This window comes from Pholcus phalangioides, unplaced genomic scaffold, assembly GCF_987345545.1.
Source record: "Pholcus phalangioides strain wild (caught in Gottingen) unplaced genomic scaffold, Ppha-v1.0 ptg000017l_1, whole genome shotgun sequence".
Classification (NCBI taxonomy): Eukaryota; Metazoa; Arthropoda; class Arachnida; order Araneae; family Pholcidae; genus Pholcus; species Pholcus phalangioides.
The window spans coordinates 28,744,921-28,770,851 of NW_028301610.1; the positions used below are offsets into that span (position 1 = coordinate 28,744,921).

At 42.1% G+C, this 25,931-nt stretch overlaps 1 protein-coding gene and 93 non-coding genes across 97 annotated transcripts in view; 1 reads left to right on the forward strand and 93 right to left on the reverse strand.

Moving 5' to 3' along the window:
• The window catches only part of LOC149072716 (uncharacterized), a 456,665-nt gene that overhangs the window by 6,808 nt on the left and 423,926 nt on the right, over window positions 1-25,931 (forward strand). The window lies entirely within an intron of this gene.
• On the reverse strand, window positions 197-280 carry TRNAL-UAA (transfer RNA leucine (anticodon UAA)). The gene has a single exon. It is a non-coding gene; the product is annotated as a tRNA-Leu (tRNA).
• TRNAL-UAA (transfer RNA leucine (anticodon UAA)) lies at window positions 403-486 on the reverse strand. Its single transcript has one exon. It is a non-coding gene; the product is annotated as a tRNA-Leu (tRNA).
• On the reverse strand, window positions 609-692 carry TRNAL-UAA (transfer RNA leucine (anticodon UAA)). The gene has a single exon. It is a non-coding gene; the product is annotated as a tRNA-Leu (tRNA).
• On the reverse strand, window positions 1,021-1,104 carry TRNAL-UAA (transfer RNA leucine (anticodon UAA)). Its single transcript has one exon. It is a non-coding gene; the product is annotated as a tRNA-Leu (tRNA).
• On the reverse strand, window positions 1,433-1,516 carry TRNAL-UAA (transfer RNA leucine (anticodon UAA)). Its single transcript has one exon. It is a non-coding gene; the product is annotated as a tRNA-Leu (tRNA).
• Window positions 1,639-1,722, reverse strand: TRNAL-UAA (transfer RNA leucine (anticodon UAA)). The gene has a single exon. It is a non-coding gene; the product is annotated as a tRNA-Leu (tRNA).
• Window positions 1,845-1,928, reverse strand: TRNAL-UAA (transfer RNA leucine (anticodon UAA)). The gene has a single exon. It is a non-coding gene; the product is annotated as a tRNA-Leu (tRNA).
• TRNAL-UAA (transfer RNA leucine (anticodon UAA)) lies at window positions 2,051-2,134 on the reverse strand. The gene has a single exon. It is a non-coding gene; the product is annotated as a tRNA-Leu (tRNA).
• TRNAL-UAA (transfer RNA leucine (anticodon UAA)) lies at window positions 2,257-2,340 on the reverse strand. The gene has a single exon. It is a non-coding gene; the product is annotated as a tRNA-Leu (tRNA).
• TRNAL-UAA (transfer RNA leucine (anticodon UAA)) lies at window positions 2,463-2,546 on the reverse strand. Its single transcript has one exon. It is a non-coding gene; the product is annotated as a tRNA-Leu (tRNA).
• TRNAL-UAA (transfer RNA leucine (anticodon UAA)) lies at window positions 2,669-2,752 on the reverse strand. Its single transcript has one exon. It is a non-coding gene; the product is annotated as a tRNA-Leu (tRNA).
• Window positions 2,875-2,958, reverse strand: TRNAL-UAA (transfer RNA leucine (anticodon UAA)). Its single transcript has one exon. It is a non-coding gene; the product is annotated as a tRNA-Leu (tRNA).
• On the reverse strand, window positions 3,493-3,576 carry TRNAL-UAA (transfer RNA leucine (anticodon UAA)). Its single transcript has one exon. It is a non-coding gene; the product is annotated as a tRNA-Leu (tRNA).
• On the reverse strand, window positions 3,699-3,782 carry TRNAL-UAA (transfer RNA leucine (anticodon UAA)). Its single transcript has one exon. It is a non-coding gene; the product is annotated as a tRNA-Leu (tRNA).
• TRNAL-UAA (transfer RNA leucine (anticodon UAA)) lies at window positions 4,112-4,195 on the reverse strand. The gene has a single exon. It is a non-coding gene; the product is annotated as a tRNA-Leu (tRNA).
• On the reverse strand, window positions 4,318-4,401 carry TRNAL-UAA (transfer RNA leucine (anticodon UAA)). Its single transcript has one exon. It is a non-coding gene; the product is annotated as a tRNA-Leu (tRNA).
• TRNAL-UAA (transfer RNA leucine (anticodon UAA)) lies at window positions 4,936-5,019 on the reverse strand. Its single transcript has one exon. It is a non-coding gene; the product is annotated as a tRNA-Leu (tRNA).
• Window positions 5,143-5,226, reverse strand: TRNAL-UAA (transfer RNA leucine (anticodon UAA)). Its single transcript has one exon. It is a non-coding gene; the product is annotated as a tRNA-Leu (tRNA).
• On the reverse strand, window positions 5,349-5,432 carry TRNAL-UAA (transfer RNA leucine (anticodon UAA)). Its single transcript has one exon. It is a non-coding gene; the product is annotated as a tRNA-Leu (tRNA).
• TRNAL-UAA (transfer RNA leucine (anticodon UAA)) lies at window positions 5,555-5,638 on the reverse strand. The gene has a single exon. It is a non-coding gene; the product is annotated as a tRNA-Leu (tRNA).
• On the reverse strand, window positions 5,967-6,050 carry TRNAL-UAA (transfer RNA leucine (anticodon UAA)). Its single transcript has one exon. It is a non-coding gene; the product is annotated as a tRNA-Leu (tRNA).
• Window positions 6,173-6,256, reverse strand: TRNAL-UAA (transfer RNA leucine (anticodon UAA)). The gene has a single exon. It is a non-coding gene; the product is annotated as a tRNA-Leu (tRNA).
• On the reverse strand, window positions 6,379-6,462 carry TRNAL-UAA (transfer RNA leucine (anticodon UAA)). Its single transcript has one exon. It is a non-coding gene; the product is annotated as a tRNA-Leu (tRNA).
• TRNAL-UAA (transfer RNA leucine (anticodon UAA)) lies at window positions 6,791-6,874 on the reverse strand. Its single transcript has one exon. It is a non-coding gene; the product is annotated as a tRNA-Leu (tRNA).
• Window positions 6,998-7,081, reverse strand: TRNAL-UAA (transfer RNA leucine (anticodon UAA)). Its single transcript has one exon. It is a non-coding gene; the product is annotated as a tRNA-Leu (tRNA).
• TRNAL-UAA (transfer RNA leucine (anticodon UAA)) lies at window positions 7,204-7,287 on the reverse strand. The gene has a single exon. It is a non-coding gene; the product is annotated as a tRNA-Leu (tRNA).
• TRNAL-UAA (transfer RNA leucine (anticodon UAA)) lies at window positions 7,822-7,905 on the reverse strand. Its single transcript has one exon. It is a non-coding gene; the product is annotated as a tRNA-Leu (tRNA).
• On the reverse strand, window positions 8,028-8,111 carry TRNAL-UAA (transfer RNA leucine (anticodon UAA)). The gene has a single exon. It is a non-coding gene; the product is annotated as a tRNA-Leu (tRNA).
• TRNAL-UAA (transfer RNA leucine (anticodon UAA)) lies at window positions 8,234-8,317 on the reverse strand. Its single transcript has one exon. It is a non-coding gene; the product is annotated as a tRNA-Leu (tRNA).
• TRNAL-UAA (transfer RNA leucine (anticodon UAA)) lies at window positions 8,647-8,730 on the reverse strand. The gene has a single exon. It is a non-coding gene; the product is annotated as a tRNA-Leu (tRNA).
• TRNAL-UAA (transfer RNA leucine (anticodon UAA)) lies at window positions 8,853-8,936 on the reverse strand. Its single transcript has one exon. It is a non-coding gene; the product is annotated as a tRNA-Leu (tRNA).
• TRNAL-UAA (transfer RNA leucine (anticodon UAA)) lies at window positions 9,059-9,142 on the reverse strand. Its single transcript has one exon. It is a non-coding gene; the product is annotated as a tRNA-Leu (tRNA).
• TRNAL-UAA (transfer RNA leucine (anticodon UAA)) lies at window positions 9,677-9,760 on the reverse strand. The gene has a single exon. It is a non-coding gene; the product is annotated as a tRNA-Leu (tRNA).
• On the reverse strand, window positions 9,883-9,966 carry TRNAL-UAA (transfer RNA leucine (anticodon UAA)). The gene has a single exon. It is a non-coding gene; the product is annotated as a tRNA-Leu (tRNA).
• Window positions 10,090-10,173, reverse strand: TRNAL-UAA (transfer RNA leucine (anticodon UAA)). The gene has a single exon. It is a non-coding gene; the product is annotated as a tRNA-Leu (tRNA).
• Window positions 10,296-10,379, reverse strand: TRNAL-UAA (transfer RNA leucine (anticodon UAA)). The gene has a single exon. It is a non-coding gene; the product is annotated as a tRNA-Leu (tRNA).
• Window positions 10,502-10,585, reverse strand: TRNAL-UAA (transfer RNA leucine (anticodon UAA)). The gene has a single exon. It is a non-coding gene; the product is annotated as a tRNA-Leu (tRNA).
• TRNAL-UAA (transfer RNA leucine (anticodon UAA)) lies at window positions 10,708-10,791 on the reverse strand. The gene has a single exon. It is a non-coding gene; the product is annotated as a tRNA-Leu (tRNA).
• Window positions 10,914-10,997, reverse strand: TRNAL-UAA (transfer RNA leucine (anticodon UAA)). Its single transcript has one exon. It is a non-coding gene; the product is annotated as a tRNA-Leu (tRNA).
• On the reverse strand, window positions 11,327-11,410 carry TRNAL-UAA (transfer RNA leucine (anticodon UAA)). The gene has a single exon. It is a non-coding gene; the product is annotated as a tRNA-Leu (tRNA).
• TRNAL-UAA (transfer RNA leucine (anticodon UAA)) lies at window positions 11,533-11,616 on the reverse strand. Its single transcript has one exon. It is a non-coding gene; the product is annotated as a tRNA-Leu (tRNA).
• Window positions 11,739-11,822, reverse strand: TRNAL-UAA (transfer RNA leucine (anticodon UAA)). Its single transcript has one exon. It is a non-coding gene; the product is annotated as a tRNA-Leu (tRNA).
• TRNAL-UAA (transfer RNA leucine (anticodon UAA)) lies at window positions 12,357-12,440 on the reverse strand. The gene has a single exon. It is a non-coding gene; the product is annotated as a tRNA-Leu (tRNA).
• TRNAL-UAA (transfer RNA leucine (anticodon UAA)) lies at window positions 12,563-12,646 on the reverse strand. The gene has a single exon. It is a non-coding gene; the product is annotated as a tRNA-Leu (tRNA).
• On the reverse strand, window positions 12,770-12,853 carry TRNAL-UAA (transfer RNA leucine (anticodon UAA)). Its single transcript has one exon. It is a non-coding gene; the product is annotated as a tRNA-Leu (tRNA).
• Window positions 12,976-13,059, reverse strand: TRNAL-UAA (transfer RNA leucine (anticodon UAA)). Its single transcript has one exon. It is a non-coding gene; the product is annotated as a tRNA-Leu (tRNA).
• Window positions 13,182-13,265, reverse strand: TRNAL-UAA (transfer RNA leucine (anticodon UAA)). Its single transcript has one exon. It is a non-coding gene; the product is annotated as a tRNA-Leu (tRNA).
• On the reverse strand, window positions 13,800-13,883 carry TRNAL-UAA (transfer RNA leucine (anticodon UAA)). The gene has a single exon. It is a non-coding gene; the product is annotated as a tRNA-Leu (tRNA).
• Window positions 14,006-14,089, reverse strand: TRNAL-UAA (transfer RNA leucine (anticodon UAA)). Its single transcript has one exon. It is a non-coding gene; the product is annotated as a tRNA-Leu (tRNA).
• Window positions 14,419-14,502, reverse strand: TRNAL-UAA (transfer RNA leucine (anticodon UAA)). Its single transcript has one exon. It is a non-coding gene; the product is annotated as a tRNA-Leu (tRNA).
• Window positions 14,625-14,708, reverse strand: TRNAL-UAA (transfer RNA leucine (anticodon UAA)). Its single transcript has one exon. It is a non-coding gene; the product is annotated as a tRNA-Leu (tRNA).
• TRNAL-UAA (transfer RNA leucine (anticodon UAA)) lies at window positions 14,831-14,914 on the reverse strand. The gene has a single exon. It is a non-coding gene; the product is annotated as a tRNA-Leu (tRNA).
• On the reverse strand, window positions 15,245-15,328 carry TRNAL-UAA (transfer RNA leucine (anticodon UAA)). The gene has a single exon. It is a non-coding gene; the product is annotated as a tRNA-Leu (tRNA).
• TRNAL-UAA (transfer RNA leucine (anticodon UAA)) lies at window positions 15,451-15,534 on the reverse strand. Its single transcript has one exon. It is a non-coding gene; the product is annotated as a tRNA-Leu (tRNA).
• Window positions 15,657-15,740, reverse strand: TRNAL-UAA (transfer RNA leucine (anticodon UAA)). Its single transcript has one exon. It is a non-coding gene; the product is annotated as a tRNA-Leu (tRNA).
• On the reverse strand, window positions 16,069-16,152 carry TRNAL-UAA (transfer RNA leucine (anticodon UAA)). Its single transcript has one exon. It is a non-coding gene; the product is annotated as a tRNA-Leu (tRNA).
• TRNAL-UAA (transfer RNA leucine (anticodon UAA)) lies at window positions 16,275-16,358 on the reverse strand. Its single transcript has one exon. It is a non-coding gene; the product is annotated as a tRNA-Leu (tRNA).
• TRNAL-UAA (transfer RNA leucine (anticodon UAA)) lies at window positions 16,481-16,564 on the reverse strand. Its single transcript has one exon. It is a non-coding gene; the product is annotated as a tRNA-Leu (tRNA).
• TRNAL-UAA (transfer RNA leucine (anticodon UAA)) lies at window positions 16,687-16,770 on the reverse strand. The gene has a single exon. It is a non-coding gene; the product is annotated as a tRNA-Leu (tRNA).
• TRNAL-UAA (transfer RNA leucine (anticodon UAA)) lies at window positions 16,893-16,976 on the reverse strand. The gene has a single exon. It is a non-coding gene; the product is annotated as a tRNA-Leu (tRNA).
• TRNAL-UAA (transfer RNA leucine (anticodon UAA)) lies at window positions 17,099-17,182 on the reverse strand. Its single transcript has one exon. It is a non-coding gene; the product is annotated as a tRNA-Leu (tRNA).
• TRNAL-UAA (transfer RNA leucine (anticodon UAA)) lies at window positions 17,305-17,388 on the reverse strand. Its single transcript has one exon. It is a non-coding gene; the product is annotated as a tRNA-Leu (tRNA).
• TRNAL-UAA (transfer RNA leucine (anticodon UAA)) lies at window positions 17,703-17,786 on the reverse strand. The gene has a single exon. It is a non-coding gene; the product is annotated as a tRNA-Leu (tRNA).
• On the reverse strand, window positions 18,107-18,190 carry TRNAL-UAA (transfer RNA leucine (anticodon UAA)). Its single transcript has one exon. It is a non-coding gene; the product is annotated as a tRNA-Leu (tRNA).
• Window positions 18,314-18,397, reverse strand: TRNAL-UAA (transfer RNA leucine (anticodon UAA)). Its single transcript has one exon. It is a non-coding gene; the product is annotated as a tRNA-Leu (tRNA).
• TRNAL-UAA (transfer RNA leucine (anticodon UAA)) lies at window positions 18,520-18,603 on the reverse strand. The gene has a single exon. It is a non-coding gene; the product is annotated as a tRNA-Leu (tRNA).
• On the reverse strand, window positions 18,726-18,809 carry TRNAL-UAA (transfer RNA leucine (anticodon UAA)). The gene has a single exon. It is a non-coding gene; the product is annotated as a tRNA-Leu (tRNA).
• TRNAL-UAA (transfer RNA leucine (anticodon UAA)) lies at window positions 19,140-19,223 on the reverse strand. The gene has a single exon. It is a non-coding gene; the product is annotated as a tRNA-Leu (tRNA).
• Window positions 19,346-19,429, reverse strand: TRNAL-UAA (transfer RNA leucine (anticodon UAA)). The gene has a single exon. It is a non-coding gene; the product is annotated as a tRNA-Leu (tRNA).
• On the reverse strand, window positions 19,758-19,841 carry TRNAL-UAA (transfer RNA leucine (anticodon UAA)). Its single transcript has one exon. It is a non-coding gene; the product is annotated as a tRNA-Leu (tRNA).
• On the reverse strand, window positions 19,964-20,047 carry TRNAL-UAA (transfer RNA leucine (anticodon UAA)). The gene has a single exon. It is a non-coding gene; the product is annotated as a tRNA-Leu (tRNA).
• Window positions 20,378-20,461, reverse strand: TRNAL-UAA (transfer RNA leucine (anticodon UAA)). The gene has a single exon. It is a non-coding gene; the product is annotated as a tRNA-Leu (tRNA).
• On the reverse strand, window positions 20,584-20,667 carry TRNAL-UAA (transfer RNA leucine (anticodon UAA)). The gene has a single exon. It is a non-coding gene; the product is annotated as a tRNA-Leu (tRNA).
• TRNAL-UAA (transfer RNA leucine (anticodon UAA)) lies at window positions 20,997-21,080 on the reverse strand. The gene has a single exon. It is a non-coding gene; the product is annotated as a tRNA-Leu (tRNA).
• On the reverse strand, window positions 21,203-21,286 carry TRNAL-UAA (transfer RNA leucine (anticodon UAA)). Its single transcript has one exon. It is a non-coding gene; the product is annotated as a tRNA-Leu (tRNA).
• Window positions 21,409-21,492, reverse strand: TRNAL-UAA (transfer RNA leucine (anticodon UAA)). The gene has a single exon. It is a non-coding gene; the product is annotated as a tRNA-Leu (tRNA).
• Window positions 21,615-21,698, reverse strand: TRNAL-UAA (transfer RNA leucine (anticodon UAA)). Its single transcript has one exon. It is a non-coding gene; the product is annotated as a tRNA-Leu (tRNA).
• TRNAL-UAA (transfer RNA leucine (anticodon UAA)) lies at window positions 21,821-21,904 on the reverse strand. Its single transcript has one exon. It is a non-coding gene; the product is annotated as a tRNA-Leu (tRNA).
• On the reverse strand, window positions 22,027-22,110 carry TRNAL-UAA (transfer RNA leucine (anticodon UAA)). Its single transcript has one exon. It is a non-coding gene; the product is annotated as a tRNA-Leu (tRNA).
• TRNAL-UAA (transfer RNA leucine (anticodon UAA)) lies at window positions 22,234-22,317 on the reverse strand. The gene has a single exon. It is a non-coding gene; the product is annotated as a tRNA-Leu (tRNA).
• TRNAL-UAA (transfer RNA leucine (anticodon UAA)) lies at window positions 22,440-22,523 on the reverse strand. Its single transcript has one exon. It is a non-coding gene; the product is annotated as a tRNA-Leu (tRNA).
• On the reverse strand, window positions 22,646-22,729 carry TRNAL-UAA (transfer RNA leucine (anticodon UAA)). Its single transcript has one exon. It is a non-coding gene; the product is annotated as a tRNA-Leu (tRNA).
• Window positions 23,060-23,143, reverse strand: TRNAL-UAA (transfer RNA leucine (anticodon UAA)). The gene has a single exon. It is a non-coding gene; the product is annotated as a tRNA-Leu (tRNA).
• TRNAL-UAA (transfer RNA leucine (anticodon UAA)) lies at window positions 23,266-23,349 on the reverse strand. Its single transcript has one exon. It is a non-coding gene; the product is annotated as a tRNA-Leu (tRNA).
• Window positions 23,678-23,761, reverse strand: TRNAL-UAA (transfer RNA leucine (anticodon UAA)). Its single transcript has one exon. It is a non-coding gene; the product is annotated as a tRNA-Leu (tRNA).
• TRNAL-UAA (transfer RNA leucine (anticodon UAA)) lies at window positions 23,884-23,967 on the reverse strand. The gene has a single exon. It is a non-coding gene; the product is annotated as a tRNA-Leu (tRNA).
• TRNAL-UAA (transfer RNA leucine (anticodon UAA)) lies at window positions 24,298-24,381 on the reverse strand. Its single transcript has one exon. It is a non-coding gene; the product is annotated as a tRNA-Leu (tRNA).
• Window positions 24,504-24,587, reverse strand: TRNAL-UAA (transfer RNA leucine (anticodon UAA)). The gene has a single exon. It is a non-coding gene; the product is annotated as a tRNA-Leu (tRNA).
• Window positions 24,917-25,000, reverse strand: TRNAL-UAA (transfer RNA leucine (anticodon UAA)). The gene has a single exon. It is a non-coding gene; the product is annotated as a tRNA-Leu (tRNA).
• On the reverse strand, window positions 25,123-25,206 carry TRNAL-UAA (transfer RNA leucine (anticodon UAA)). The gene has a single exon. It is a non-coding gene; the product is annotated as a tRNA-Leu (tRNA).
• TRNAL-UAA (transfer RNA leucine (anticodon UAA)) lies at window positions 25,329-25,412 on the reverse strand. The gene has a single exon. It is a non-coding gene; the product is annotated as a tRNA-Leu (tRNA).
• TRNAL-UAA (transfer RNA leucine (anticodon UAA)) lies at window positions 25,535-25,618 on the reverse strand. Its single transcript has one exon. It is a non-coding gene; the product is annotated as a tRNA-Leu (tRNA).
• TRNAL-UAA (transfer RNA leucine (anticodon UAA)) lies at window positions 25,741-25,824 on the reverse strand. The gene has a single exon. It is a non-coding gene; the product is annotated as a tRNA-Leu (tRNA).

Genomic DNA, 25,931 nt, shown 5'->3' on the forward strand with positions numbered 1-25,931 from the left:
GATTTCGAACCCACGCTCTCTTACGAGAACCAGAGCTTAAACTTGGCGCCTTGGACCACTCGGCTATTCTGACGGTACATAAACCATTTAGTTTCGATTTCTACGTGTTTTCTCAGTACTATCTCCGGATGGTAATTTACCATCCACTTGAAATAAATTTATTGAACGCATCTATAAAATTAACATTCACTGCGGTTGTCGGAAGTTGGGTTCGAACCCACGCTCTCTTACGAGAACCAGATCTTACATCTGGCGCCTTGGACCGCTCGGCCATTCTGACGGCACATAAACCATTAGTTTCGCTTTCTACGTTTTTTCTCAGTACTATCTCCGGATGGTAATTTACCAACCACTTGAAATAAATTTATTTAACGCATCTATAAAATTAACATTCACTGTGGATGTCAGAAGTGGGGTTCGAACCCACGCTCTCTTACGAGAACCAGAGCTTAAATCTGGCGCCTTGGGCCACTCGGCCATTCTGACGGCACAGAAACAATTAGTTTCGCTTTCTTCGTTTTTTCTCAGTACTATCTCCGGATGGTAATTTACCAACCACTTGAAATAAACTTATTTCACGCATCTATAAAATTAACATTCACTGTGGTTGTCAGAAGTGGGGTTCGAACCCACGCTCTCTTACGAGAACCAGAGCTTAAATCTGGCGCCTTGGACCACTCGGCCATTCTGACGGCACAGAAGCAATTAGTTTCGCTTTCTTCGTTTTTTCTCAGTACTATCTCCGGATGGTAATTTACCAACCACTTGAAATAAATTTTTTTCACGCATCTATAAAATTAACATTCACTGTGGTTGTCAGAAGTGGGGTTCGAACCCACGCTCTCCTACGAAAACGAGAGCTTAAATCTGGCGCCTTGGACCACAGGGCCATTCTAACAGAATAGAAACCATTAGTTTCGCTTTCTACGTTTTTTTTCAGTGCTATCTCCGGATGGTAATTTACCAACCACTTGAAATAAATTTATTTCACGCATCTATAAAATTAACATTCACTGTGGTTGTCAGAAGTGAGGTTCGAACCCACGCTCTCTTACGAGAACCAGAGCTTAAATCTGGCGCCTTGGACCACTCGGCCATTCTGACGGCACAGAAACCATTAGTTTCGCTTTCGACGTTTTTTCTCAGTACTATCTCCGGATGGTAATTTACCAACCACTTGAAATAAATTTATTTCACGCCTCTATAAAATTAACATTCACTGTGGTTGTCAGAAGTGGGGTTCGAACCCACGCTCTCCTACGAAAACGAGAGCTTAAATCTGGCGCCTTGGACCACAGGGCCATTCTAACAGAATAGAAACCATTAGTTTCGCTTTCTACGTTTTTTTTCAGTGCTATCTCCGGATGGTAATTTACCAACCACTTGAAATAAATTTATTTCACGCATCTATAAAAGTAACATTCACTGTGGTTGTCAGAAGTGAGGTTCGAACCCACGCTCTCTTACGAGAACCAGAGCTTAAATCTGGCGCCTTGGACCACTCGGCCATTCTGACGACACAGAAACCATTAGTTTCGCTTTCTACGTTTTTTCTCAGTACTATCTCCGGATGGTAATTTACCAACCACTTGAAATAAATTTATTTCACGCATCTATAAAATTAACATTCACTGTGGTTGTCAGAAGTGGGGTTCGAACCCACGCTCTCTTACGAGAACCAGAGCTTAAATCTGGCGCCTTGGACCACTCGGCCATTCTGACGGAACAGAAACCATTAGTTTCGCTTTCTACGTTTTTTCTCAGTACTATCTCCGGATGGTAATTTACCAACCACTTGAAATAAATTTATTTCACGCATCGATAAAATTAACATTCACTGTGGTTGTCAGAAGTGAGGTTCGAACCCACGCTCTCTTACGAGAACCAGAGCTTAAATCTGGCGCCTTGGACCACTCGGCCATTCTGACGACACATAAACCATTAGTTTCGCTTTCTACGTTTTTTCTCAGTACTATCTCCGGATGGTAATTTACCAACCACTTGAAATAAATTTATTTGACGCATCTATAAAATTAACATTCACTGTGGTTGTCAGAAGTGAGGTTCGAACCCACGCTCTCTTACGAGAACCAGAGCTTAAATCTGGCGCCTTGGACCACTCGGCCATTCTGACGGCACAGAAACCATTAGTTTCGCTTTCTACGTTTTTTCTCAGTACTATCTCCGGATGGTAATTTACCAACCACTTGAAATAACTTTATTTCACGCATCTATAAAATTAACATTCACTGTGGTTGTCAGAAGTGGGGTTCGAACCCACGCTCTCTTACGAGAACCGGAGCTTAAATGTGGCGCCTTGGACCACTCGGCCATTCTGACGGAACAGAAACCATTAGTTTAGTTTTCTACGTTTTTTCTCAGTACTATCTCCGGATGGTAATTTACCAACCACTTGAAATAAATTTATTTCACGCATCTATAAAATTAACATTCACTGTGGTTGTCAGAAGTGGGGTTCGAACCCACGCTCTCTTACGAGAACCAGAGCTTAAATCTGGCGCCTTGGACCACTCGGCCATTCTGACGGAACAGAAACCATTAGTTTCGTTTTCTACGCTTTTTCTCAGTACTATCCCAGGATGGTAATTTACCAACCACTTGAAATAAATTTATTTCACGCATCTATAAAATTAACATTCACTGTGGTTGTCAGAAGTGAGGTTCGAACCCACGCTCTCTTACGAGAACCAGAGCTTAAATCTGGCGCCTTGGACCACTCGGCCATTCTGACGACACAGAAACAATTAGTTTCGCTTTCTTCGTTTTTTCTCAGTACTATCTCCGGATGGTAATTTACCAACCACTTGAAATAAATTTTTTTCACGCATCTATAAAATTAACATTCACTGTGGTTGTCAGAAGTGGGGTTCGGACCCACGCTCTCTTACGAGAACCAGAGCTTAAATCTGGCGCCTTGGGCCACTCGGCCATTCTGACGGCACAGAAACCATTAGTTTCGCTTTCGACGTTTTTTCTCAGTACTATCTCCGAATGGTAATATACCAACCACTTGAAATAAATTTATTTAACGCATATATAAAATTAACATTCACTGTCGTTGTCAGAAGTGGTGTCGAACCCACGCTCTCATACGAGAATCAGAGCTTAAATCTGGCGCCTTGGACCACTCGGCAATTCTGACGACACAGAAACCATTAGTTTCGTTTTCTACGTTTTTTCTCATTACTTAGCTCCGGATGGTAATGTACCAACCACTTGAAATAAATTTATTCAACGAATCTATAAAACTAACATTTACTGCGGTTGTCAGAAGTTGGGTTCGAACCCACGCTCTCCTACGAAAACGAGAGCTTAAATCTGGCGCCTTGGACCACAGGGCCATTCTAACGGAATAGAAACCATTAGTTTCGCTTTCTACGTTTTTTTTCAGTGCTATCTCCGGATGGTAATTTACCAACCACTTGAAATAAATTTATTTCACGCATCTATAAAATTAACATTCACTGTGGTTGTCAGAAGTGGGGTTCGAACCCACGCTCTCTTACGAGAACCAGAGCTTAAATCTGGCGCCTTGGACCACTCGGCCATTCTGACGGCACAGAAACCATTAGTTTCGCTTTCTACGTTTTTTCTCAGTACTATCTCCGGATGGTAATTTACCAACCACTTGAAATAAATTTATTTCACGCATCTATAAAACTAACATTCACTGTGGTTGTCAGAAGTGGGGTTCGAACCCACGCTCTCTAACGAGAAGCAGATCTTACATCTGGCGCCTTGGACCGCTCGGCCATTCTGACGGCACAGAAACCATTTAGTTACGATTTCTACGTGTTTTCTCAGTACTATCTCCGGATGGTAATTTACCAACCACTTGAAATAAATTTATTTAACGCATCTATAAAATTAACATTCACTGTGGTTGTCGGAAGTGGGGTTCGAGCCCACGCTCTCTAACGAGAAGCAGATCTTACATCTGGCGCCTTGGACCCCTCGGCCATTCTGACGGTACATAAACCATTAGTTTCGCTTTCTACGTTTTTTCTCAGTACTATCTCCGGATGGTAATTTACCAACCTCTTGAAATAAATTTATTTAACGCATCTATAAAATTAACAATCACTGTGGTTGTCAGAAGTGGGGTTCGAACCCACGCTCTCCTACGAGAACCAGAGCTTAGATCTGGCGCCTTGGACCACTGGGCCATTCTGACGGCACAGAAACCATTAGTTTCGTTTTCTACGCTTTTTCTCAGTACTATCTCAGGATGGTAATTTACCAACCACTTGAAATAAATTTATTTCACGCATCTATAAAATTAACATTCACTGTGGTTGTCAGAAGTGGGGTTCGAACCCACGCTCTCTTACGAGAACCAGAGCTTAAATCTGGCGCCTTGGACCACTCGGCCATTCTGACGGCACAGAAACCATTAGTTTCGCTTTCGACGTTTTTTCTCAGTACTATCTCCGGATGGTGATATACCAACCACTTGAAATAAATTTATTTAACGCATCTATAAAATTAACATTCACTGTGGTTGTCAGAAGTGGGGTCGAACCCAAGCTCTCATACGAGAATCAGAGCTTAAATCTGGCGCCTTGGACCACTCGGCAATTCTGACGACACAGAAACCATTAGTTTCGTTTTCTACGTTTTTTCTCATTACTTAGCTCCGGATGGTAATGTACCAACCACTTGAAATAAATTTATTCAACGAATCTATAAAACTAACATTTACTGCGGTTGTCAGAAGTTGGGTTTGAACCCACGCCCTCGTACGAGAACCAGAGCTTAAACTTGGCGCCTTGGACCACCCGGCTATTCTGACGGCACAGAAACCATTAGTTTCGTTTTCTACGCTTTTTCTCAGTACTATCTTAATATGGTAATTTACCAATCACTTGAAATAAATTTATTTAACGCATCTATAAAATTAACATTCACTGTGGTTGTCAAAAGTGGGGTTCGAACCCACGCTCTCTTACGAGAACCAGAGCTTAAACTTGGCGCCTTGGACCACTCGGCTATTCTGACGGTACAGAAACCATTTAGTTACGATTTCTACGTGTTTTCTCAGTACTATCTCCGGATGGTAATTTAGCAACCTCTTGAAATAAATTTATTTAACGCATCTATAAAATTAACAATCACTGTGGTTGTCAGAAGTGGGGTTCGAACCCACGCTCCCCTACGAGAACCAGAGCTTAGGTCTGGCGCCTTGGACCACTGGGCCATTCTGACGGCACAGAAACCATTAGTTTCGTTTTCTACGCTTTTTCTCAGTACTATCTCGGGATGGTAATTTACCAACCACTTGAAATAAATTTATTTCACGCATCTATAAAATTAACATTCACTGTGGTTGTCAGAAGTGGGGTTCGAACCCACGCTCTCTTACGGGAACCAGAGCTTAAATCTGGCGCCTTGGACCACTCGGCCATTCTGACGGCACAGAAACCATTAGTTTCGCTTTCGACGTTTTTTCTCAGTATTATCTCCGGATGGTAATTTACCAACCTCTTGAAATAAATTTATTTAACGCATCTATAAAATTAACAATCACTGTGGTTGTCAGAAGTGGGGTTCGAACACACGCTCTCCTACGAGAACCAGAGCTTAGGTCTGGCGCCTTGGACCACTGGGCCATTCTGACGGCACAGAAACCATTAGTTTCGTTTTCTACGCTTTTTCTCAGTACTATCTCAGGATGGTAATTTACCAACCACTTGAAATAAATTTATTTAACGCATCTATAAAATTAACATTCACTGTGGTTGTCAGAAGTGGGGTCGAACCCACGCTCTCATACGAGAATCAGAGTTTAAATCTGGCGCCTTGGACCACTCGGCAATTCTGACGACACAGAAACCGTTAGTTTCGTTTTCTACGTTTTTTCTCATTACTTAGCTCCGGATGGTAATGTACCAACCACTTGAAATAAATTTATTCAACGAATCTATAAAACTAACATTTACTGCGGTTGTCAGAAGTTGGGTTTGAACCCACGCCCTCTTACGAGAACCAGAGCTTAAACTTGGCGCCTTGGACCACTCGGCTATTCTGACGGCACAGAAACCATTAGTTTCGTTTTCTACGCTTTTTCTCCGTACTATCTTAGTATGGTAATTTACCAACCACTTGAAATAAATTTATTTAACGCATCTATAAAATTAACATTCACTGTGGTTGTCAGAAGTGGGGTTCGAACCCACGCTGTCTTACGAGAACCAGAGCTTAAATCTGTTGCCTTGGACCACTGGGCCATTATGACGGCACAGAAGCCATTAGTTTCGTTTTCTACGCTTTTTCTCAGTACTGTCTCAGGATGGTAATTTACCAACCACTTGAAATAAATTTATTGAACGCATCTATAAAATTAACATTCACTGCGGTTGTTGGAAGTGGGGTTCGAACCCACGATCTCTTACGAGAACCAGATCTTACATCTGGCGCCTTGGACCGCTCGGCCATTCTGACGGAATAGAAACCATTAGTTTCACTTTCTACGCTTTTTCTCAGTACTATCTCCGGATGGTAATTTACCAACCACTTGAAATAAATTTATTTCACGCATCTATAAAATTAACATTCACTGTGGTTGTCAGAAGTGGATTTCGAACCCACGCTCTCTTACGAGAACCAGAGCTTAAACTTGGCGCCTTGGACCACTCGGCTATTCTGACGGCACAGAAACCATTAGTTTCGTTTTCTTCGCTTTTTCTCAGTACTATCTTAATATGGTAATTTACCAACCACTTGAAATAAATTTATTTAACGCATCTATAAAATTAACATTCACTGTGGTTGTCAAAAGTGGGGTTCGAACCCACGCTCTCTTACGAGAACCAGAGCTTAAACTTGGCGCCTTGGACCACTCGGCTATTCTGACGGTACAGAAACCATTTAGTTACGATTTCTACGTGTTTTCTCAGTACTATCTCCGGATGGTAATTTACCAACCTCTTGAAATAAATTTATTTAACGCATCTATAAAATTAACAATCACTGTGGTTGTCAGAAGTGGGGTTCGAACCCACGCTCTCCTACGAGAACCAGAGCTTAGGTCTGGCGCCTTGGACCACTGGGCCATTCTGACGGCACAGAAACCATTAGTTTCGTTTTCTACGCTTTTTCTCAGTACTATCTCAGGATGGTAATTTACCAACCATTTGAAATAAATTTATTTCACGCATCTATAAAATTAACATTCACTGTGGTTGTCAGAAGTGGGGTTCGATCCCACGCTCTCTTACGAGAACCAGAGCTTAAATCTGGCGCCTTGGACCACTCGGCCATTCTGACGGCACAGAAACCATTAGTTTCGCTTTCGACGTTTTTTCTCAGTATTATCTCCGGATGGTAATTTACCAACCTCTTGAAATAAATTTATTTAACGAATCTATAAAATTAACAATCACTGTGGTTGTCAGAAGTGGGGTTCGAACACACGCTTTCCTACGAGAACCAGAGCTTAGCTCTGGCGCCTTGGACCACTGGGCCATTCTGACGGCACAGAAACCATTAGTTTCGTTTTCTACGCTTTTTCTCAGTACTATCTCAGGATGGTAATTTACCAACCACTTGAAATAAATTTATTTAACGCATCTATAAAATTAACATTCACTGTGGTTGTCAGAAGTGGGGTCGAACCCACGCTCTCATACGAGAATCAGAGTTTAAATCTGGCGCCTTGGACCACTCGGCAATTCTGACGACACAGAAACCGTTAGTTTCGTTTTCTACGTTTTTTCTCATTACTTAGCTCCGGATGGTAATGTACCAACCACTTGAAATAAATTTATTCAACGAATCTATAAAACTAACATTTACTGCGGTTGTCAGAAGTTGGGTTTGAACCCACGCCCTCTTACGAGAACCAGAGCTTAAACTTGGCGCCTTGGACCACTCGGCTATTCTGACGGCACAGAAACCATTAGTTTCGTTTTCTACGCTTTTTCTCCGTACTATCTTACTATGGTAATTTACCAACCACTTGAAATAAATGTATTTAACGCATCTATAAAATTAACATTCACTGTGGTTGTCAGAAGTGGGGTTCGAACCCACGCTGTCTTACGAGAACCAGAGCTTAAATCTGTTGCCTTGGACCACTGGGCCATTATGACGGCACAGAAACCATTAGTTTCGTTTTCTACGCTTTTTCTCAGTACTATCTCAGGATGGTAATTTACCAACCACTTGAAATAAATTTATTGAACGCATCTATAAAATTAACATTCACTGCGGTTGTTGGAAGTGGGGTTCGAACCCACGATCTCTTACGAGAACCAGATCTTACATCTGGCGCCTTGGACCGCTCGGCCATTCTGACGGAATAGAAACCATTAGTTTCACTTTCTACGCTTTTTCTCAGTACTATCTCCGGATGGTAATTTACCAACCACTTGAAATAAATTTATTTCACGCATCTATAAAATTAACATTCACTGTGGTTGTCAGAAGTGGATTTCGAACCCACGCTCTCTTACGAGAACCAGAGCTTAAACTTGGCGCCTTGGACCACTCGGCTAGTCTGACGGTACAGAAACCATTTAGTTTCGATTTCTACGTGTTTTCTCAGTACTATCTCCGGATGGTAATTTACCAACCACTTGAAATAAATTTATTTAACGCATCTATAAAATTAACATTCACTGTGGATGTCAGAAGTGGGGTTCGAACCCACGCTCTCTTACGAGAACCAGAGCTTAAATCTGGCGCCTTGGACCACTCGGCCATTCTGACGGCACAGAAACAATTAGTTTCGCTTTCTTCGTTTTTTCTCAGTACTATCTCCGGATGGTAATTTACCAACCACTTGAAATAAATTTATTTCACGCATCTATAAAATTAACATTCCCTGTGGTTGTCAGAAGTGGGGTTCGAACCCACGCTCTCTTACGAGAACCAGAGCTTAAATCTGGCGCCTTGGACCACTCGGCCATTCTGACGACACAGAAACAATTAGTTTCGCTTTCTTCGTTTTTTCTCAGTACTATCTCCGGATGGTAATTTACCAACCACTTGAAATAAATTTTTTTCACGCATCTATAAAATTAACATTCACTGTGGTTGTCAGAAGTGGGGTTCGGACCCACGCTCTCTTACGAGAACCAGAGCTTAAATCTGGCGCCTTGGACCACCCGGCCATTCTGACGGCACAGAAACCATTAGTTTCGCTTTCGACGTTTTTTCTCAGTACTATCTCCGGATGGTAATATACCAACCACTTGAAATAAATTTATTTAACGCATCTATAAAATTAACATTCACTGTGGTTGTCAGAAGTGGGGTCGAACCCACGCTCTCATACGAGAATCAGAGCTTAAATCTGGCGCCTTGGACCACTCGGCAATTCTGACGACACAGAAACCATTAGTTTCGTTTTCTACGTTTTTTCTCATTACTTAGCTCCGGATGGTAATGTACCAACCACTTGAAATAAATTTATTCAACGAATCTATAAAACTAACATTTACTGCGGTTGTCAGAAGTTGGGTTCGAACCCACGCTCTCCTACTAAAACGAGAGCTTAAATCTGGCGCCTTGGACCACAGGGCCATTCTAACGGAATAGAAACCAATAGTTTCTCTTTCTACGTTTTTTTTCAGTGCTATCTCCGGATGGTAATTTACCAACCACTTGAAATAAATTTATTTCACGCATCTATAAAATTAACATTCACTGTGGTTGTCAGAAGTGGGGTTCGAACCCACGCTCTCTTACGAGAACCAGAGCTTAAATCTGGCGCCTTGGACCACTCGGCCATTCTGACGGCGCAGAAACCATTAGTTTCGCTTTCTACGTTTTTTCTCAGTACTATCTCCGGATGGTAATTTACCAACCACTTGAAATAAATTTATTTCACGCATCTATAAAACTAACATTCACTGTGGTTGTCAGAAGTGGGGTTCGAACCCACGCTCTCTTACGAGAACCAGAGCTTAAACTTGGCGCCTTGGACCACTCGGCTATTCTGACGGTTCAGAAACCATTTAGTTACGATTTCTACGTGTTTTCTCAGTACTATCTCCGGATGGTAATTTACCAACCACTTGAAATAAATTTATTTAACGCATCTATAAAATTAACATTCACTGTGGTTGTCGGAAGTGGGGTTCGAGCCCACGCTCTCTAACGAGAACCAGATCTTACATCTGGCGCCTTGGACCGCTCGGCCATTCTGACGGTACATAAACCATTAGTTTCGCTTTCTACGTTTTTTCTCAGTACTATCTCCGGATGGTAATTTACCAACCTCTTGAAATAAATTTATTTAACGCATCTATAAAATTAACAATCACTGTGGTTGTCAGAAATGGGGTTCGAACCCACGCTCCCCTACGAGAACCAGAGCTTAGATCTGGCGCCTTGGACCACTGGGCCATTCTGACGGCACAGAAACCATTAGTTTCGTTTTCTACGCTTTTTCTCAGTACTATCTCAGGATGGTAATTTACCAACCACTTGAAATAAATTTATTTCACGAATCTATAAAATTAACATTCACTGTGGTTGTCAGAAGTGGGGTTCGAACCCACGCTCTCTTACGAGAACCAGAGCTTAAATCTGGCGCCTTGGACCACTCGGCCATTCTGACGGCACAGAAACCATTAGTTTCGCTTTCGACGTTTTTTCTCAGTACTATCTCCGGATGGTAATATACCAACCACTTGAAATAAATTTATTTACCGCATCTATAAAATTAACATTCACTGTGGTTGTCAGAAGTGGGGTTCGAACCCACGCTCTCTTACGAGAACCAGAGCTTAAATCTGGCGCCTTGGACCACTGGGCCATTATGACGGCACAGAAACCATTAGTTTCGTTTTCTACGCTTTTTCTCAGTACTATCTCAGGATGGTAATTTACCAACCACTTGAAATAAATTTATTGAACGCATCTATAAAATTAACATTCACTGCGGTTGTTGGAAGTGGGGTTCGAACCCACGATCTCTTACGAGAACCAGATCTTACATCTGGCGCCTTGGACCGCTCGGCCATTCTGACGGTATAGAAACCATTAGTTTCACTTTCTACGCTTTTTCTCAGTACTATCTCCGGATGGTAATTTACCAACCACTTGAAATAAATTTATTTCACGCATCTATAAAATTAACATTCACTGTGGTTGTCAGAAGTGGATTTCGAACCCACGCTCTCTTACGAGAACCAGAGCTTAAACTTGGCGCCTTGGACCACTCGGCTATTCTGACGGTACAGAAACCATTTAGTTTCGATTTCTACGTGTTTTCTCAGTACTATCTCCGGATGGTAATTTACCAACCACTTGAAATAAATTTATTTAACGCATCTATAAAATTAACATTCACTGTGGATGTCAGAAGTGGGGTTCGAACCCACGCTCTCTTACGAGAACCAGAGCTTAAATCTGGCGCCTTGGACCACTCGGCCATTCTGACGGCACAGAAACAATTAGTTTCGCTTTCTTCGTTTTTTCTCAGTACTATCTCCGGATGGTAATTTACCAACCACTTGAAATAAATTTATTTCACGCATCTATAAAATTAACATTCCCTGTGGTTGTCAGAAGCGGGGTTCGAACCCACGCTCTCTTACGAGAACCAGAGCTTAAATCTGGCGCCTTGGACCACTCGGCCATTCTGACGACACAGAAACAATTAGTTTCGCTTTCTTCGTTTTTTCTCAGTACTATCTCCGGATGGTAATTTACCAACCACTTGAAATAAATTTTTTTCACGCATCTATAAAATTAACATTCACTGTGGTTGTCAGAAGTGGGGTTCGGACCCACGCTCTCTTACGAGAACCAGAGCTTAAATCTGGCGCCTTGGACCACCCGGCCATTCTGACGGCACAGAAACCATTAGTTTCGCTTTCGACGTTTTTTCCCAGTACTATCTCCGGATGGTAATATACCAACCACTTGAAATAAATTTATTTAACGCATCTATAAAATTAACATTCACTGTGGTTGTCAGAAGTGGGGTCGAACCCACGCTCTCATACGACAATCAGAGCTTAAATCTGGCGCCTTGGACCACTCGGCAATTCTGACGACACAGAAACCATTAGTTTCGTTTTCTACGTTTTTTCTCATTACTTAGCTCCGGATGGTAATGTACCAACCACTTGAAATAAATTTATTCAACGAATCTATAAAACTAACATTTACTGCGGTTGTCAGAAGTTGGGTTCGAACCCACGCTCTCCTACGAAAACGAGAGCTTAAATCTGGCGCCTTGGACCACAGGGCCATTCTAACGGAATAGAAACCATTAGTTTCTCTTTCTACGTTTTTTTTCAGTGCTATCTCCGGATGGTAATTTACCAACCACTTGAAATAAATTTATTTCACGCATCTATAAAATTAACATTCACTGTGGTTGTCAGAAGTGGGGTTCGAACCCACGCTCTCTTACGAGAACCAGAGCTTAAATCTGGCGCCTTGGACCACTCGGCCATTCTGACGGCACAGAAACCATTAGTTTCGCTTTCTACGTTTTTTCTCAGTACTATCTCCGGATGGTAATTTACCAACCACTTGAAATAAATTTATTTCACGCATCTATAAAACTAACATTCACTGTGGTTGTCAGAAGTGGGGTTCGAACCCACGCTCTCTTACGAGAACCAGAGTTTAAACTTGGCGCCTTGGACCACTCGGCTATTCTGACGGTTCAGAAACCATTTAGTTACGATTTCTACGTGTTTTCTCAGTACTATCTCCGGATGGTAATTTACCAACCACTTGAAATAAATTTATTTAACGCATCTATAAAATTAACATTCACTGTGGTTGTCGGAAGTGGGGTTCGAGCCCACGCTCTCTAACGAGAACCAGATCTTACATCTGGCGCCTTGGACCGCTCGGCCATTCTGACGGTACATAAACAATTAGTTTCGCTTTCTTCGTTTTTTCTCAGTACTATCTCCGGATGGTAATTTACCAACCACTTGAAATAAATTTATTTCACGCATCTATAAAATTAACATTCCCTGTGGTTGTCAGAAGTGGGGTTCGAACCCACGCTCTCTTACGAGAACCAGAGCTTAAATCTGGCGCCTTGGACCACTCGGCCATTCTGACGACACAGAAACAATTAGTTTCGCTTTCTTCGTTTTTTCTCAGTACTATCTCCGGATGGTAATTTACCAACCACTTGAAATAAATTTTTTTCACGCATCTATAAAATTAACATTCACTGTGGTTGTCAGAAGTGGGGTTCGGACCCACGCTCTCTTACGAGAACCAGAGCTTAAATCTGGCGCCTTGGACCACCCGGCCATTCTGACGGCACAGAAACCATTAGTTTCGCTTTCGACGTTTTTTCCCAGTACTATCTCCGGATGGTAATATACCAACCACTTGAAATAAATTTATTTAACGCATCTATAAAATTAACATTCACTGTGGTTGTCAGAAGTGGGGTCGAACCCACGCTCTCATACGACAATCAGAGCTTAAATCTGGCGCCTTGGACCACTCGGCAATTCTGACGACACAGAAACCATTAGTTTCGTTTTCTACGTTTTTTCTCATTACTTAGCTCCGGATGGTAATGTACCAACCACTTGAAATAAATTTATTCAACGAATCTATAAAACTAACATTTACTGCGGTTGTCAGAAGTTGGGTTCGAACCCACGCTCTCCTACGAAAACGAGAGCTTAAATCTGGCGCCTTGGACCACAGGGCCATTCTAACGGAATAGAAACCATTAGTTTCTCTTTCTACGTTTTTTTTCAGTGCTATCTCCGGATGGTAATTTACCAACCACTTGAAATAAATTTATTTCACGCATCTATAAAATTAACATTCACTGTGGTTGTCAGAAGTGGGGTTCGAACCCACGCTCTCTTACGAGAACCAGAGCTTAAATCTGGCGCCTTGGACCACTCGGCCATTCTGACGGCAAAGAAACCATTAGTTTCGCTTTCTACGTTTTTTCTCAGTACTATCTCCGGATGGTAATTTACCAACCACTTGAAATAAATTTATTTCACGCATCTATAAAACTAACATTCACTGTGGTTGTCAGAAGTGGGGTTCGAACCCACGCTCTCTTACGAGAACCAGAGCTTAAACTTGGCGCCTTGGACCACTCGGCTATTCTGACGGTTCAGAAACCATTTAGTTACGATTTCTACGTGTTTTCTCAGTACTATCTCCGGATGGTAATTTACCAACCACTTGAAATAAATTTATTTAACGCATCTATAAAATTAACATTCACTGTGGTTGTCGGAAGTGGGGTTCGAGCCCACGCTCTCTAACGCGAACCAGATCTTACATCTGGCGCCTTGGACCGCTCGGCCATTCTGACGGTACATAAACCAGTAGTTTCGCTTTCTACGTTTTTTCTCAGTACTATCTCCGGATGGTAATTTACCAACCTCTTGAAATAAATTTATTTAACGCATCTATAAAATTAACAATCACTGTGGTTGTCAGAAATGGGGTTCGAACCCACGCTCTCCTACGAGAACCAGAGCTTAGATCTGGCGCCTTGGACCACTGGGCCATTCTGACGGCACAGAAACCATTAGTTTCGTTTTCTACGCTTTTTCTCAGTACTATCTCAGGATGGTAATTTACCAACCACTTGAAATAAATTTATTTCACGAATCTATAAAATTAACATTCACTGTGGTTGTCAGAAGTGGGGTTCGAGCCCACGCTCTCTAACGAGAACCAGATCTTACATCTGGCGCCTTGGACCGCTCGGCCATTCTGACGGTACATAAACCATTAGTTTCGCTTTCTACGTTTTTTCTCAGTACTATCTCCGGATGGTAATTTACCAACCTCTTGAAATAAATTTATTTAACGCATCTATAAAATTAACAATCACTGTGGTTGTCAGAAATGGGGTTCGAACCCATGATCTCTTACGAGAACTAGATCTTACATCTGGCGCCTTGGACCGCTCGGCCATTCTGACGGAATAAAAAACCATTAGTTTCACTTTCTACGCTTTTTCTCAGTACTATCTCCGGATGGTAATTTACCAACCACTTGAAATAAATTTATTTCACGCATCTATAAAATTAACATTCACTGTGGTTGTCAGAAGTGGATTTCGAACCCACGCTCTCTTACGAGAACCAGAGCTTAAACTTGGCGCCTTGGACCACTCGGCTATTCTGACGGTACAGAAACCATTTAGTATCGATTTCTACGTGTTTTCTCGGTACTATCTCCGGATGGTAATTTACCAACCACTTGAAATAAATTTATTTAACGCATCTATAAAATTAACATTCACTGTGGATGTCAGAAGTGGGGTTCGAACCCACGCTCTCTTACGAGAACCAGAGCTTAAATCTGGCGCCTTGGACCACTCGGCCATTCTGACGGCACAGAAACCATTAGTTTCGCTTTCTTCGTTTTTTCTCAGTACTATCTCCGGATGGTAATTTACCAACCACTTGAAATAAATTTATTTCACGCATCTATAAAATTAACATTCACTGTGGTTGTCAGAAGTGGGGTTCGAACCCACGCTCTCTTACGAGAACCAGAGCTTAAATCTGGCGCCTTGGACCACTCGGCCATTCTGACGACACAGAAACAATTAGTTTCGCTTTCTTCGTTTTTTCTCAGTACTATCTCCGGATGGTAATTTACCAACCACTTGAAATAAATTTTTTTCACGCATCTATAAAATTAACATTCACTGTGGTTGTCAGAAGTGGGGTTCGGACCCACGCTCTCTTACGAGAACCAGAGCTTAAATCTGGCGCCTTGGACCACCCGGCCATTCTGACGGCACAGAAACCATTAGTTTCGCTTTCGACGTTTTTTCTCAGTACTATCTCCGGATGGTAATATACCAACCACTTGAAATAAATTTATTTAACGCATCTATAAAATTAACATTCACTGTGGTTGTCAGAAGTGGGGTCGAACCCACGCTCTCATACGAGAATCAGAGCTTAAATCTGGCGCCTTGGACCACTCGGCAATTCTGACGACACAGAAACCATTAGTTTCGTTTTCTACGTTTTTTCTCATTGCTTAGCTCCGGATGGTAATGTACCAACCACTTGAAATAAATTTATTCAACGAATCTATAAAACTAACATTTACTGCGGTTGTCAGAAGTGGGGTTCGAACCCACGCTCTCTTACGAGAACCAGAGCTTAAATCTGGCGCCTTGGACCACTCGGCCATTCTGACGGCACAGAAACCATTAGTTTCGCTTTCTACGTTTTTTCTCAGTACTATCTCCGGATGGTAATTTACCAACCACTTGAAATAAATTTATTTCACGCATCTATAAAACTAACATTCACTGTGGTTGTCAGAAGTGGGGTTCGAACCCACGCTCTCTTACGAGAACCAGAGCTTAAATCTGGCGCCTTGGACCACTCGGCCATTCTGACGGCATAGAAACCAGTAGTTTCGTTTTCCACGCTTTTTCTCCGTACTATCTTAGTATGGTAATTTACCAACCACTTGAAATAAATTTATTTAACGCATCTATAAAATTAACATTCACTGTGGTTGTCGGAAGTGGGGTTCGAGCCCACGCTCTCTAACGAGAACCAGATCTTACATCTGGCGCCTTGGACCGCTCGGCCATTCTGACGGTACATAAACCATTAGTTTCGCTTTCTACGTTTTTTCTCAGTACTATCTCCGGATGGTAATTTACCAACCTCTTGAAATAAATTTATTTAACGCATCTATAAAATTAACAATCACTGTGGTTGTCAGAAATGGGGTTCGAACCCACGCTCTCCTACGAGAACCAGAGCTTAGATCTGGCGCCTTGGACCACTGGGCCATTCTGACGGCACAGAAACCATTAGTTTCGTTTTCTACGCTTTTTCTCAGTACTATCTCAGGATGGTAATTTACCAACCACTTGAAATAAATTTATTTCACGAATCTATAAAATTAACATTCACTGTGGTTGTCAGAAGTAGGGTTCGAACCCACGCTCTCTTACGAGAACCAGAGCTTAAATCTGGCGCCTTGGACCACTCGGCCATTCTGACGGCACAGAAACCATTAGTTTCGCTTTCGACGTTTTTTCTCAGTACTATCTCCGGATGGTAATATACCAACCACTTGAAATAAATTTATTTAACGCATCTATAAAATTAACATTCACTGTGGTTGTCAGAAGTGGGGTTCGAACCCACGCTCTCTTACGAGAACCAGAGCTTAAATCTGGCGCCTTGGACCACTCGGCCATTCTGACGGCACAGAAACCATTAGTTTCGCTTTCTACGTTTTTTCTCAGTACTATCTCCGGATGGTAATTTACCAACCACTTGAAATAAATTTATTTCACGCATCTATAAAACTAACATTCACTGTGGTTGTCAGAAGTGGGGTTCGAACCCACGCTCTCTTACGAGAACCAGAGCTTAAACTTGGCGCCTTGGGCCACTCGGCTATTCTGACGGTTCAGAAACCATTTAGTTACGATTTCTACGTGTTTTCTCAGTACTATCTCCGGATGGTAATTTACCAACCACTTGAAATAAATTTATTTAACGCATCTATAAAATTAACAATCACTGTGGTTCGAACCCACGCTCTCCTACGAGAACCAGAGCTTAGGTCTGGCGCCTTGGACCACTCGGCTATTCTGACGGCACAGAAACCATTAGTTTCGCTTTCTTCGTTTTTTCTCAGTACTATCTCCGGATGGTAATTTACCAACCACTTGAAATAAATTTTTTTCACGCATCTATAAAATTAACATTCACTGTGGTTGTCAGAAGTGGGGTTCGAACCCACGCTCTCTTACGAGAACCAGAGCTTAAATCTGGCGCCTTGGACCACTCGGCCATTCTGACAAAACAGAAACCATTAGTTTCGCTTTCTACGTTTTTTCTCAGTACTATCTCCGGATGGTAATTTACCAACCACTTGAAATAAATTTATTTCACGCATCTATAAAATTAACATTCACTGTGGATGTCAGAAGTGGGGTTCGAACCCACGCTCTCTTACGAGAACCAGAGCTTAAATCTGGCGCCTTGGACCATTCTGACGGCACAGAAACCATTAGTTTCGTTTTCTACGCTTTTTCTCAGTACTATCCCAGGATGGTAATTTACCAACCACTTGAAATAAATTTATTTAACGCATCTATAAAATTAACATTCACTGTGGTTGTCAGAAGTAGGGTTCGAACCCACGCTCTCTTACGAGAACCAGAGCTTAAATCTGGCGCCTTGGACCACTCGGCCATTCTGACGGTACAGAAACCATTTAGTTTCGATTTCTACGTGTTTTCTCAGTACTATCTCCGGATGGTAATTTACCAACCACTTGAGATAAATTTATTTAACGCATCTATAAAATTAACATTCACTGTGGTTGTCAGAAGTGGGGTTCGAACCCACGCTCTCTTACGAGAACCAGAGCTTAAATCTGGCGCCTCGGACCACTCGGCCATTCTGACGGCTTAGAAACAATTAGTTTCGCTTTCGTCGTTTTTTCTCAGTACTATCTCCGGATGGTAATTTACCAACCACTTGAAATAAATTTATTTCACGCATCTATAAAATTAACATTCACTGTGGTTGTCAGAAGTAGGGTTCGAACCCACGCTCTCTTACGAGAACCAGAGCTTAAATCTGGCGCCTTGGACCACTCGGCCATTCTGACGGCACAGAAACCATTAGTTTCGTTTTCTACGCTTTTTCTCAGTACTATCCCAGGATGGTAATTTACCAACCACTTGAAATAAATTTATTTAACGCATCTATAAAATTAACATTCACTGTGGATGTCAGAAGTGGGGTTCGAACCCACGCTCTCTTACGAGAACCAGAGCTTAAATCTGGCGCCTTGGACCACTCGGCCATTCTGACGGCACAGAAACAATTAGTTTCGCTTTCTTCGTTTTTTCTCAGTACTATCTCCGGATAGTAATTTACCAACCACTTGAAATAAATTTTTTTCACGCATCTATAAAACTAACATTCACTGTGGTTGTCAGAAGTGGGTTTCGAACCGACGTTCCCTTACGAGAACCAGAGTTTAAACCTGGCGCCTTGGACCAATCGGCCATTCTGACGGCACAGAAACCATTAGTTTCGTTTTTTACGTTTTTTTCTCATTACTTAGCTCCGGATGGTAATGTACCAACCACTTGAAATAAATTTATTCAACGAATCTATAAAACTAACATTTACTGCGGTTGTCAGAAGTTGGGTTCGAACCCACGCTCTCCTACGAGAACCAGAGCTTAAATCTGGCGCCTTGGACCAGTGGGCCATTCTGACGGCACAGAAGCCATTAGTTTCGTTTTCTACGCTTTTTCTCAGTAGTATCCCAGGATGGTAATTTACCAACCACTTGAAATAAATTTATTTAACGCATCTATAAAATTAACATTCACTGTGGTTGTCAGAAGTAGGGTTCGAACCCACGCTCTCTTACGAGAACCAGAGCTTAAATCTGGCGCCTTGGACCACTCGGCCATTCTGACGGCACAGAAACCATTAGTTTCGCTTTCTACGTTTTTTCTCAGTACTATCTCCGGATGGTAATTTACCAACCACTTGAAATAAATTTATTTCACGCATCTATAAAATTAACATTCACTGTGGTTGTCGGAAGTGGGGTTCGAGCCCACGCTCTCTAACGAGAACCAGATCTTACTTCTGGCGCCTTGGACCGCTCGGCCATTCTGACGGTACATAAACCATTAGTTTCGCTTTCTAGGTTTTTTCTCAGTACTATCTCCGGATGGTAATTTACCAACCTCTTGAAATAAATTTATTTAACGCATCTATAAAACTAACAATCACTGTGGTTGTCAGAAGTGGGGTTCGAACCCACGCTCTCCTACGAGAACCAGAGCTTAGGTCTGGCGCCTTGGACCACTGGGCCATTCTGACGGCACAGAAACCATTAGTTTCGTTTTCTACGCTTTTTCTCAGTACTATCTCAGGATGGTAATTTACCAACCACTTGAGATAAATTTATTTAACGCATCTATAAAATTAACATTCATTGTGGTTGTCAGAAGTGGGGTTCAAACCCACGCTCTCTTACGAGAACCAGAGCTTAAATCTGGCGCCTCGGACCACTCGGCCATTCTGACGGAACAGAAACCATTTGTTTCGCTTTCTACGTTTTTTCTCAGTACTATCTCCGGATGGTAATTTACCAACCACTTGAAATAAATTTTTTTCACGCATCTATAAAACTAACATTCACTGTGGTTGTCAGAAGTGGGTTTCGAACCGACGTTCCCTTACGAGAACCAGAGTTTAAACCTGGCGCCTTGGACCAATCGGCCATTCTGACGGCACAGAAACCATTAGTTTCGTTTTTTACGTTTTTTTCTCATTACTTAGCTCCGGATGGTAATGTACCAACCACTTGAAATAAATTTATTCAACGAATCTATAAAACTAACATTTACTGCGGTTGTCAGAAGTTGGGTTCGAACCCACGCTCTCCTACGAGAACCAGAGCTTAAATCTGGCGCCTTGGACCAGTGGGCCATTCTGACGGCACAGAAGCCATTAGTTTCGTTTTCTACGCTTTTTCTCAGTACTATCCCAGGATGGTAATTTACCAATCACTTGAAATAAATTTATTTAACGCATCTATAAAATTAACATTCACTGTGGTTGTCAGAAGTAGGGTTCGAACCCACGCTCTCTTATGAGAACCAGAGCTTAAATCTGGCGCCTTCGACCACTCGGCCATTCTGACGGCACAGAAACCATTAGTTTCGCTTTCTACGTTTTTTCTCAGTACTATCTCCGGATGGTAATTTACCAACCACTTGAAATAAATTTATTTCACGCATCTATAAAATTAACATTCACTGTGGTTGTCGGAAGTGGGGTTCGAGCCCACGTTCTCTAACGAGAACCAGATCTTACTTCTGGCGCCTTGGACCGCTCGGCCATTCTGACGGCACATAAACCATTTAGTTTCGATTTCTACGTGTTTTCTCAGTACTATCTCCGGATGGTAATTTACCAACCACTTGAGATAAATTTATTTAACGCATCTATAAAATTAACATTCACTGTGGTTGTCAGAAGTGGGGTTCGAACCCACGCTCTCTTACGAGAACCAGAGCTTAAATCTGGCGCCTCGGACCACTCGGCCATTCTGACGGCTCAGAAACAATTAGTTTCGCTTTCTTCGTTTTTTCTCAGTACTATCTCCGGATGGTAATTTACCAACCACTTGAAATAAATTTATTTCACGCATCTATAAAATTAACATTCACTGTGGTTGTCAGAAGTGGGGTTCGAACCCACGCTCTCTTACGAGAACCAGAGCTTAAATCTGGCGCCTCGGACCACTCGGCCATTCTGACGGCTCAGAAACAATTAGTTTCGATTTCTACGTGTTTTCTCAGTACTATCTCCGGATGGTAATTTACCAACCACTTGAAATAAATTTATTTCACGCATCTATAAAACTAACATTCACTGTGGTTGTCAGAAGTGGGGTTCGAACCCACGCTCTCCTACGAGAACCAGAGCTTAGGTCTGTCGCCTTGGACCACTCGGCTATTCTGACGGCACAGAAACCATTAGTTTCGCTTTCTTCGTTTTTTCTCAGTACTATCTCCGGATGGTAATTTACCAACCACTTGAAATAAATTTTTTTCACGCATCTATAAAATTAACATTCACTGTGGTTGTCAGAAGTGGGGTTCGAACCCACGCTCTCTTACGAGAACCAGAGCTTAAATCTGGCGCCTTGGACCACTCGGCTATTCTGACGGCACAGAAACCATTAGTTTCGCTTTCTACGTTTTTTCTCAGTACTATCTCCGGATGGTAATTTACCAACCACTTGAAATAAATTTATTTCACGCATCTATAAAATTAACATTCACTGTGGATGTCAGAAGTGGGGTTCGAACCCACGCTCTCTTACGAGAACCAGAGCTTAAATCTGGCGCCTTGGACCATTCGGCCAATCTGACGGCACAGAAACCATTAGTTTCGTTTTCTACGCTTTTTCTCAGTACTATCCCAGGATGGTAATTTACCAACCACTTGAAATAAATTTATTTAACGCATCTATAAAATTAACATTCACTGTGGTTGTCAGAAGTAGGGTTCGAACCCACGCTCTCTTACGAGAACCAGAGCTTAAATCTGGCGCCTTGGACCACTCGGCCATTCTGACGGTACAGAAACCATTTAGTTTCGATTTCTACGTGTTTTCTCAGTACTATCTCCGGATGGTAATTTACCAACCACTTGAGATAAATTTATTTAACGCATCTATAAAATTAACATTCACTGTGGTTGTCAGAAGTGGGGTTCGAACCCACGCTCTCTTACGAGAACCAGAGCTTAAATCTGGCGCCTCGGACCACTCGGCCATTCTGACGGCTTAGAAACAATTAGATTCGCTTTCTTCGTTTTTTCTCAGTACTATCTCCGGATGGTAATTTACCAACCACTTGAAATAAATTTATTTCACGCATCTATAAAATTAACATTCACTGTGGTTGTCAGAAGTAGGGTTCGAACCCACGCTCTCTTACGAGAACCAGAGCTTAAATCTGGCGCCTTGGACCACTCGGCCATTCTGACGGCACAGAAACCATTAGTTTCGTTTTCTACGCTTTTTCTCAGTACTATCCCAGGATGGTAATTTACCAACCACTTGAAATAAATTTATTTAACGCATCTATAAAATTAACATTCACTGTGGATGTCAGAAGTGGGGTTCGAACCCACGCTCTCCTACGAGAACCAGAGCTTAAATCTGGCGCCTTGGACCACTCGGCCATTCTGACGGCACAGAAACAATTAGTTTCGCTTTCTTCGTTTTTTCTCAGTACTATCTCCGGATAGTAATTTACCAACCACTTGAAATAAATTTTTTTCACGCATCTATAAAACTAACATTCACTGTGGTTGTCAGAAGTGGGTTTCGAACCGACATTCCCTTACGAGAACCAGAGTTTAAACCTGGCGCCTTGGACCAATCGGCCATTCTGACGGCACAGAAACCATTAGTTTCGTTTTTTACGTTTTTTTCTCATTACTTAGCTCCGGATGGTAATGTACCAACCACTTGAAATAAATTTATTCAACGAATCTATAAAACTAACATTTACTGCGGTTGTCAGAAGTTGGGTTCGAACCCACGCTCTCCTACGAGAACCAGAGCTTAAATCTGGCGCCTTGGACCAGTGGGCCATTCTGACGGCACAGAAGCCATTAGTTTCGTTTTCTACGCTTTTTCTCAGTAGTATCCCAGGATGGTAATTTACCAACCACTTGAAATAAATTTATTTAACGCATCTATAAAATTAACATTCACTGTGGTTGTCAGAAGTAGGGTTCGAACCCACGCTCTCTTACGAGAACCAGAGCTTAAATCTGGCGCCTTGGACCACTCGGCCATTCTGACGGCACAGAAACCATTAGTTTCGCTTTCTACGTTTTTTCTCAGTACTATCTCCGGATGGTAATTTACCAACCACTTGAAATAAATTTATTTCACGCATCTATAAAACTAACATTCACTGTGGTTGTCGGAAGTGGGGTTCGAGCCCACGCTCTCTAACGAGAACCAGATCTTACTTCTGGCGCCTTGGACCGCTCGGCCATTCTGACGGTACATAAACCATTAGTTTCGCTTTCTAGGTTTTTTCTCAGTACTATCTCCGGATGGTAATTTACCAACCTCTTGAAATAAATTTATTTAACGCATCTATAAAACTAACAATCACTGTGGTTGTCAGAAGTGGGGTTCGAACCCACGCTCTCCTACGAGAACCAGAGCTTAGGTCTGGCGCCTTGGACCACTGGGCCATTCTGACGGCACAGAAGCCATTAGTTTCGTTTTCTACGCTTTTTCTCAGTACTATCTCAGGATGGTAATTTACCAACCACTTGAGATAAATTTATTTAACGCATCTATAAAATTAACATTCATTGTGGTTGTCAGAAGTGGGGTTCAAACCCACGCTCTCTTACGAGAACCAGAGCTTAAATCTGGCGCCTCGGACCACTCGGCCATTCTGACGGAACAGAAACCATTTGTTTCGCTTTCAACGTTTTTTCTCAGTACTATCTCCGGATGGTAATTTACCAACCACTTGAAATAAATTTTTTTCACGCATCTATAAAACTAACATTCACTGTGGTTGTCAGAAGTGGGTTTCGAACCGACGTTCCCTTACGAGAACCAGAGTTTAAACCTGGCGCCATGGACCAATCGGCCATTCTGACGGCACAGAAACCATTAGTTTCGTTTTTTACGTTTTTTTCTCATTACTTAGCTCCGGATGGTAATGTACCAACCACTTGAAATAAATTTATTCAACGAATCTATAAAACTAACATTTACTGCGGTTGTCAGAAGTTGGGTTCGAACCCACGCTCTCCTACGAGAACCAGAGCTTAAATCTGGCGCCTTGGACCAGTGGGCCATTCTGACGGCACAGAAGCCATTAGTTTCGTTTTCTACGCTTTTTCTCAGTACTATCCCAGGATGGTAATTTACCAATCACTTGAAATAAATTTATTTAACGCATCTATAAAATTAACATTCACTGTGGTTGTCAGAAGTAGGGTTCGAACCCACGCTCTCTTATGAGAACCAGAGCTTAAATCTGGCGCCTTCGACCACTCGGCCATTCTGACGGCACAGAAACCATTAGTTTCGCTTTCTACGTTTTTTCTCAGTACTATCTCCGGATGGTAATTTACCAACCACTTGAAATAAATTTATTTCACGCATCTATAAAATTAACATTCACTGTGGTTGTCGGAAGTGGGGTTCGAGCTCACGTTCTCTAACGAGAACCAGATCTTACTTCTGGCGCCTTGGACCGCTCGGCCATTCTGACGGCACATAAACCATTTAGTTTCGATTTCTACGTGTTTTCTCAGTACTATCTCCGGATGGTAATTTACCAACCACTTGAGATAAATTTATTTAACGCATCTATAAAATTAACATTCACTGTGGTTGTCAGAAGTGGGGTTCGAACCCACGCTCTCTTACGAGAACCAGAGCTTAAATCTGGCGCCTCGGACCACTCGGCCATTCTGACGGCTCAGAAACAATTAGTTTCGCTTTCTTCGTTTTTTCTCAGTACTATCTCCGGATGGTAATTTACCAACCACTTGAAATAAATTTATTTCACGCATCTATAAAATTAACATTCACTGTGGTTGTCAGAAGTGGGGTTCGAACCCACGCTCTCTTACGAGAACCAGAGCTTAAATCTGGCGCCTCGGACCACTCGGCCATTCTGACGGCTCAGAAACAATTAGTTTCGATTTCTACGTGTTTTCTCAGTACTATCTCCGGATGGTAATTTACCAACCACTTGAAATAAATTTATTTCACGCATCTATAAAATTAACATTCACTGTGGATGTCAGAAGTGGGGTTCGAACCCACGCTCTCTTACGAGAACCAGAGCTTAAATCTGGCGCCTTGGACCACTCGGCCATTCTGACGGCACAGAAACCATTAGTTTCGTTTTCTACGCTTTTTCTCAGTACTATCCCAGGATGGTAATTTACCAACCACTTGAAATAAATTTATTTAACGCATCTATAAAATTAACATTCACTGTGGATGTCAGAAGTGGGGTTCGAACCTACGCTCTCTTACGAGAACCAGAGCTTAGGTCTGGCGCCTTGGACCACTGGGCGATTCTGACGGCACAGAAACCATTAGTTTCGTTTTCTACGCTTTTTCTCAGTACTATCTCAGGATGGTAATTTACCAACCACTTGAAATAAATTTATTTCACGCATCTATAAAATTAACATTCACTGTGGTTGTCAGAAGTGGGGTTCGAACCCACGCTCTCTTACGAGAACCAGAGCTTAAATCTGGCGCCTTGGACCACTCGGCCATTCTGACGGCATAGAAACCAGTAGTTTCGTTTTCCACGCTTTTTCTCCGTACTATCTTAGTATGGTAATTTACCAACCACTTGAAATAAATATATTTAACGCATCTATAAAATT